Here is an 8,232-nt window from a genome sequence, read left to right on the forward strand (position 1 = left end):
TACAAAAATTTATTACATCACTGCGAAATTTACCGTTTATTCTTAAGGTATAAATATCTTTAATCAATCAACCCAAAATATTTCAGAAATTCGTCAGGAATAAAACTAGGTAAAATAGCCAAAATTACTTTACCGAAAAGATGGGCGTATATTTTTGATAATATTTGATTGATTAAAGTGGGATAAAAGACCAAAAAGATTTTTAATTTTATTTTTACTTTGTTTTTAAAATTAATATTAAGTTAATATTGTAAAACTTTTAAAAATCAATATATTTAAAATTGTAAATATTAATATAAGTTTGTATATATAAAAATAAAAATATAATATAAGTTTGGTGTGAATTTTTAATAATAATATGAATTTTTAATTTTATGCATTTTAAATTTAAGTTTGGTGTGAATTTAAAAAACAAAAATTTACTTTATTTCGTTAAGTTAAAAATTTGATTTTTAAAATTCGTCGTGAGTTGAAGACTAGGTCGTTGAACCAAAATTGCTCTACCCAAGGGAGGGACGAAAACTTTTATTATCATTATTTTTAATCTTATTAAACTAAAGTATGCCAAAAATATTAAAAAAAAAACCCAAAAATCTTTACTTTTAAAACCGCGCTTTGAATTGACAACTTTTAAAATTTTGTCGAGGGACGGAATAGGACATCGATCCGAAAAGCCCTCATCCTAAAAAGAAACAAATTTTTAAAATTTTATTAATTATATGTTTTATAAGTTATAAGGTTTTTATATATATATAAAAAAAAAAGGAAAATTCACTGTACCCGGACCCCATGCGATTGCATGGGGTTTGCACTACAACCTCATGCGATCGCATGAGGCTGGATATCAGCTCAGAAACAAGTAACCAGTGGGTCTGCTTTCTACCTCACTCCACACATACACAAACACACGAATACACACACACAAACCTCTCAAAATTCATCATTTGTTCACCAAAATTCATCAAATTTCTCGCTACAATCTGCTCTAAACATGAATTTGATAAGGAGTTTATCAAAAAGGGTAACAATTTCACTCCTAAATCTCTTTAAATTTAATTTTTAGTGTTCTTGAGCTATATTTTTCATAATTTGATTTTGTTAATTTCTAGTGTAATTAAAGTTAAATTATTAGTATTTTATGTATGTATAACCTAGATTGATGCTATTTAACATGATTTGAAGCCAAAAACTTCAAAATTTTTAGAAATCTAGGGTTTGTGTTCTTGAGCAATTTTGGGGCTTTTTGATATAAACAGGTTATGGCCGATTTTTATCATTAATTATTGCTAAATTGAGTAGTGTAACATGTTTAGGTAGCTAAATGATCCAAACTTTAATCCTAAACATGATTTTTGAAGATTAAAGTGGACTTTTTAGTTGCAAAATTCATGAACTTGATTAATTTGATATAATTGCCAATTGAGACTTGTTTAATTGTTAGTAATGACTATTTTGACATGTTATTTGAGTTAAATGCTTATGAACTTTGTCTACATTTTCATATGTGCTTATTTGAAAAAGTGTAGAATTGTAAAAATTGTGAAAATGCGTATAAGTTTAAGTTTGATTTAACATGTTATTGTAGTTAATTTAAGTTGTTATTTTGCTAACACTAATGCATATTTGGATGCACAAATTTTATGTTTAATGTGTTTTTTACAGAGAGCCGATACTGGAGGTTCATCATCATCATCATCTAGACGACCAGCTCCAGCTCCAGCTCCAGCTCCAGAACCAGAACCAGAAATGCAATATGAACCCGAACAAGTACCACAACAGGAACCACAACATCAGCCTGATCAACATGTACCTTATTATGACCCGCTACAGTTTGTTAATGAATTCATAGTATTTCCGATGCATCCACCTGTAGAATACCCAACGATTCCTTAACACACGTTGCATCCTAATTTGAGATTCGATAGACGATGAAGAGATTACCCGACATATCAAAGTAATAAATTCAAATCGATAACGAAAGATGTAGAGGTGCCTAGGGTAATTGACTGGGATCCTTTGGAAAGGGTCCAACTAGCTAACCGTGTTAGGGAGCATCTGATTCAAAGGTATGACAGTTCTTCTTTTACCGATTGGGAATGTCTATTCACCATTCGTAGACCTGTATATAAGGAATGGTGTTTTGAGCTGATGAGTACTATAGCATTAAATGTATATGTAGATAGATTAGATGATAGAAGTTTTCTTAGGTTTATACTTGGCGGTAGGATGTACAGGATGTCCACGCTGGACATGGCCAGGGCATTACAGTTATATACGCCCGCTGAATTACTACTACCCGATTGTATGAATTTGATTTATCGTGGTGAAAGGGTAGATAGGAATTTTGACGCGAACGCCGTTTGGAGGCGTATGTCTGATTATAATGTTTTTGGGCGGGGAGGAACACTGTAACGTCCTCCCAATAGGGTCTGGAAGGAATGTCACTAATATCAAAACATACCAACATATTATAATAAACGAGAACAATACTAAATGATGAATTTAACTTTAATGAGTACGCAACAGAAAATGAAATGTCGTTACAATGACAGGAATAACAATATCGTAAATGTTCACATGCAGAAGTAATAAATGCGATATCTCTTGATCCTATGTCCAAGTAGCATCACATAAACGGTAAGTATAAGAGCTTGAATCAAACAGCACCTGAGACAAAACATGCTAAAGTGTCAACCAAAAAGGTTGAGTAAAGTTCATAGGTTTAACAAAAAGTTTGTCGTTGTTTTAGACCACAAGATTTAGTTTGTAAAGTTGATCTCCCGCAGGATCAAAAGTTATGCCAATGCGTGATATTTAGACTAAACGTTCAAGTTTTGCCCCATGACAAGTTGTGTCTGTCCTTGTCGGTTTAATTTCATTATTAAGTAATGCAATGACTTGGTCAAATGTATCAGGGATGAAATGTCCCGTTCTTATTGATTAAAAACGTTCCATATTAATTGATTTCGTTGCGAGGTTTTGACCTCTATATGAGACGTTTTTCAAAGACTGCATTCATTTTAAAACAAACCATAACCTTTATTTCATCAATAAAGGTTTAAAAAGCTTTACGTAGATTATCAAATAATGATAATCTAAAATATCCTGTTTACACACGACCATTACATAATGGTTTACAATACAAATATGTTACAACAAAATAAGTTTCTTGAATGCAGTTTTTACACAATATCATACAAGCATGGACTCCAAATCTCGTCCTTATTTAAGTATGCAACAGCGGAAGCTCTTAATAATCACCTGAGAATAAACATGCTTAAAACGTCAACAAAAATGTTGGTGAGTTATAGGTTTAACCTATATATATCAAATCATAATAATAGACCACAAGATTTCATATTTCAATACACATCCCATACATAGAGATAAAAATCATTCTTATGGTGAACACCTGGTAACCGACATTAACAAGATGCATATATAAGAATATCCCCATCATTCCGGGACACCCTTCGGATATGATATAAATTTCGAAGTACTAAAGCATCCGGTACTTTGGATGGGGTTTGTTAAGCCCAATAGATCTATCTTTAAGATTCGCGTCAATTAGGGTGTCTGTTCCCTAATTCTTAGATTACCAGACTTAATAAAAAGGGGCATATTCGATTTCGATAATTCAACCATAGAATGTAGTTTCACGTACTTGTGTCTATTTTGTAAATCATTTATAAAACCTGCATGTATTCTCATCCCAAAAATATTAGATTTTAAAAGTGGGACTATAACTCACTTTCACAGATTTTTACTTCGTCGGGAAGTAAGACTTGGCCACTGGTTGATTCACGAACCTATAACAATATATACATATATATCAAAGTATGTTCAAAATATATTTACAACACTTTTAATATATTTTGATGTTTTAAGTTTATTAAGTCAGCTGTCCTCATTAATAACCTACAACTAGTTGTCCACAGTTAGATGTACAGAAATAAATCGATAAATATTATCTTGAATTAATCCACGACCCAGTGTATACGTATCTCAGTATTGATCACAACTCAAACTATATATATTTTGGAATCAACCTCAACCCTGTATAGCTAACTCCAACATTCACATATAGAGTGTCTATGGTTATTCCGAAATATATATAGATGTGTCGACATGATAGGTCGAAACATTGTATACGTGTCTATGGTATCTCAAGATTACATAATATACAATACAAGTTGATTAAGTTATGGTTGGAATAGATTTGTTACCAATTTTCACGTAGCTAAAATGAGAAAAATTATCCAATCTTGTTTTACCCATAACTTCTTCATTTTAAATCCGTTTTGAGTGAATCAAATTGCTATGGTTTCATATTGAACTATATTTTATGAATCTAAACAGAAAAAGTATAGGTTTATAGTCGGAAAAATAAGTTACAAGTCGTTTTTGTAAAGGTAGTCATTTCAGTCGAAAGAACGACGTCTAGATGACCATTTTAGAAAACATACTTCCACTTTGAGTTTAAACATAATTTTTGGATATAGTTTCATGTTCATAATAAAAATCATTTTCTCAGAATAACAACTTTTAAATCAAAGTTTATCATAGTTTTTAATTAACTAACCCAAAACAGCCCGCGGTGTTACTACGACGGCGTAAATCCGGTTTTACGGTGTTTTTCGTGTTTCCAGGTTTTAAATCATTAAGTTAGCATATCATATAGATATAGAACATGTGTTTAGTTGATTTTAAAAGTCAAGTTAGAAGGATTAACTTTTGTTTGCGAACAAGTTTAGAATTAACTAAACTATGTTCTAGTGATTACAAGTTTAAACCTTCGAATAAGATAGCTTTATATGTATGAATTGAATGATGTTATGAACATCATTACTACCTTAAGTTCCTTGGATAAACCTACTGGAAAAGAAAAAAATGGATCTAGCTTCAACGGATCCTTGGATGGCTCGAAGTTCTTGAAGCAGAATCATGACACGAAAACAAGTTCAAGTAAGATCATCACTTGAAATAAGATTGTTATAGTTATAGAAATTGAACCAAAGTTTGAATATGATTATTACCTTGTATTAGAATGATAACCTACTGTAAGAAACAAAGATTTCTTGAGGTTGGATGATCACCTTACAAGATTGGAAGTAAGCTAGCAAACTTGAAAGTATTCTTGATTTTATGTAACTAGAACTTGTAGAATATATGAAGAACACTTAGAACTTGAAGATAGAACTTGAGAGAGATCAATTAGATGAAGAAAATTGAAGAATGAAAGTGTTTGTAGGTGTTTTTGGTCGTTGGTGTATGGATTAGATATAAAGGATATGTAATTTTGTTTTCATGTAAATAAGTCATGAATGATTACTCATATTTTTGTAATTTTATGAGATATTTCATGCTAGTTGCCAAATGATGGTTCTCACATGTGTTAGGTGACTCACATGGGCTGCTAAGAGCTGATCATTGGACTGTATATACCAATAGTACATACATCTAAAAGCTGTGTATTGTACGAGTACGAATACGGGTGCATACGAGTAGAATTGTTGATGAAACTGAACGAGGATGTAATTGTAAGAATTTTTGTTAAGTAGAAGTATTTTGATAAGTGTATTGAAGTCTTTCAAAAGTGTATAAATACATATTAAAACACTACATGTATATACATTTTAACTGAGTCGTTAAGTCATCGTTAGTCGTTACATGTAAGTGTTGTTTTTAAACCTTTAGGTTAACGATCTTGTTAAATGTTGTTAACCCAATGTTTATAATATCAAATGAGATTTTAAATTATTATATTATCATGATATTATCATGTATTAATATCTCTTAATATGATATATATATACATTAAATGTCTTTACAACGATAATCGTTACATATATTTCTCGTTTAAAAAACATTAAGTTAGTAGTCTTGTTTTTACATATGTAGTTCATTGTTAATATACTTAATGATATGTTTACTTATCATAGTATCATGTTAACTATATATATATATATATATATCCATATATATGTCATCATATAGTTTTTACAAGTTTTAACGTTCGTGAATCACCGGTCAACTTGGGTGGTCAATTGTCTATATGAAACATATTTCAATTGATCAAGTCTTAACAAGTTTGATTGCTTAACATGTTGGAAACATTTAATCAAGTAAATATCAATCTCAATTAATATATATAAACATGGAAAATTTCGGGTCACTACAGTACCTACCCGTTAAATAAATTTCGTCCCGAAATTTTAAGCTGTTGAAGGTGTTGACGAATCTTCTAGAAATAGATGCGGGTATTTCTTCTTCATCTGATCTTCACGCTCCCAGGTGAACTCGGGTCCTCTACGAGCATTCCATCGAACCTTAACAATTGGTATCTTGTTTTTCTTAAGTCTTTTAACCTCACGATCCATTATTTCGACGGGTTCTTCGATGAATTGAAGTTTTTCGTTGATTTGGATTTCATCTAACGGAATAGTGAGATCTTCTTTAGCAAAACATTTCTTCAAATTCGAGACGTGGAAAGTGTTATGTACAGCCGCGAGTTGTTGAGGTAACTCAAGTCGGTAAGCTACTGGTCCGACACGATCAATAAGCTTGAATGGTCCACTATACCTTGGATTTAATTTCCCTCGTTTACCAAATCGAACAACGCCTTTCCAAGGTGCAACTTTAAGCATGACCATCTCTCCAATTTCAAATTCTATATCTTTTCTTTTAATGTCAGCGTAGCTCTTTTGTCGACTTTGGGCGGTTTTCAACCGTTGTTGAATTTGGATGATCTTCTCGGTAGTTTCTTGTATAATCTCTGGACCCGTAATCTGTCTATCCCCCACTTCACTCCAACAAATCGGAGACCTGCACTTTCTACCATAAAGTGCTTCAAATGGCGCCATCTCAATGCTTGAATGGTAGCTGTTGTTGTAGGAAAATTCTGCTAACAGTAGATGTCGATCCCAACTGTTTCCGAAATCAATAACACATGCTCGTAGCATGTCTTCAAGCGTTTGTATCGTCCTTTCGCTCTGCCCATCAGTTTGTGGATGAAAGGCAGTACTCATGTCTAGACGAGTTCCTAATGCTTGCTGTAATGTCTGCCAGAATCTTGAAATAAATCTGCCATCCCTATCAGAGATAATAGAGATTGGTATTCCATGTCTGGAGACGACTTCCTTCAAATACAGTCGTGCTAACTTCTCTATCTTGTCATCTTCTCTTATTGGCAGGAAGTGTGCTGATTTGGTGAGACGATCAACTATTACCCAAATAGTATCAAAACCACTTGCAGTCCTTGGCAATTTAGTGATGAAATCCATGGTAATGTTTTCCCATTTCCATTCTGGGATTTCGGGTTGTTGAAGTAGACCTGATGGTTTCTGATGCTCAGCTTTGACCTTAGAACACGTCAAACATTCTCCTACGTATTTAGCAACATCGGCTTTCATCCCCGGCCACCAAAAATGTTTCTTGAGATCCTTGTACATCTTCCTCGTTCCAGGATGTATTGAGTATCTGGTTTTATGAGCTTCTCTAAGTACCATTTCTCTCATATCTCCAAATTTTGGTACCCAAATCCTTTCAGCCCTATACCGGGTTCCGTCTTCCCAAATATTAAGATGTTTCTCCGATCCTTTGGGTATTTCATCCTTTAAATTTCCCTCTTTTAAAACTCCTTGTTGCGCCTCCTTTATTTGAGTAGTAAGGTTATTATGAATCATTATATTCATAGATTTTACTCGAATGGGTTCTCTGTCCTTCCTGCTCAAGGCATCGGCTACCACATTTGCCTTCCCTGGGTGGTAACGAATCTCAAAGTCATAATCATTCAATAATTCAATCCACCTACGCTGCCTCATATTCAGTTGTTTCTGATTAAATATGTGTTGAAGACTTGTGTGGTCGGTATATATAATACTTTTGACCCCATATAAGTAGTGCCTCCAAGTCTTTAATGCAAAAACAACCGCTCCTAATTCCAAATCATGTGTCGTATAATTTTGTTCGTGAATCTTCAATTGTCTAGACGCATAAGCAATCACCTTCGTTCGTTGCATTAATACACAACCGAGACCTTGCTTTGATGCGTCACAATAAATCACAAAATCATCATTTCCTTTAGGCAATGACAATATAGGTGCCGTAGTTAGCTTTTTCTTCAATAACTGAAACGCTTTCTCTTGTTCATCATTCCATTCAAATTTCTTCCCTTTATGCGTTAATGCAGTCAAGGGTTTTGCTATTCTGGAAAAGTCTTGGATGAACCTT

Source organism: Rutidosis leptorrhynchoides, chromosome 3 (assembly GCF_046630445.1).
Source record: "Rutidosis leptorrhynchoides isolate AG116_Rl617_1_P2 chromosome 3, CSIRO_AGI_Rlap_v1, whole genome shotgun sequence".
In the NCBI taxonomy this organism is placed as follows: domain Eukaryota; kingdom Viridiplantae; phylum Streptophyta; class Magnoliopsida; order Asterales; family Asteraceae; genus Rutidosis; species Rutidosis leptorrhynchoides.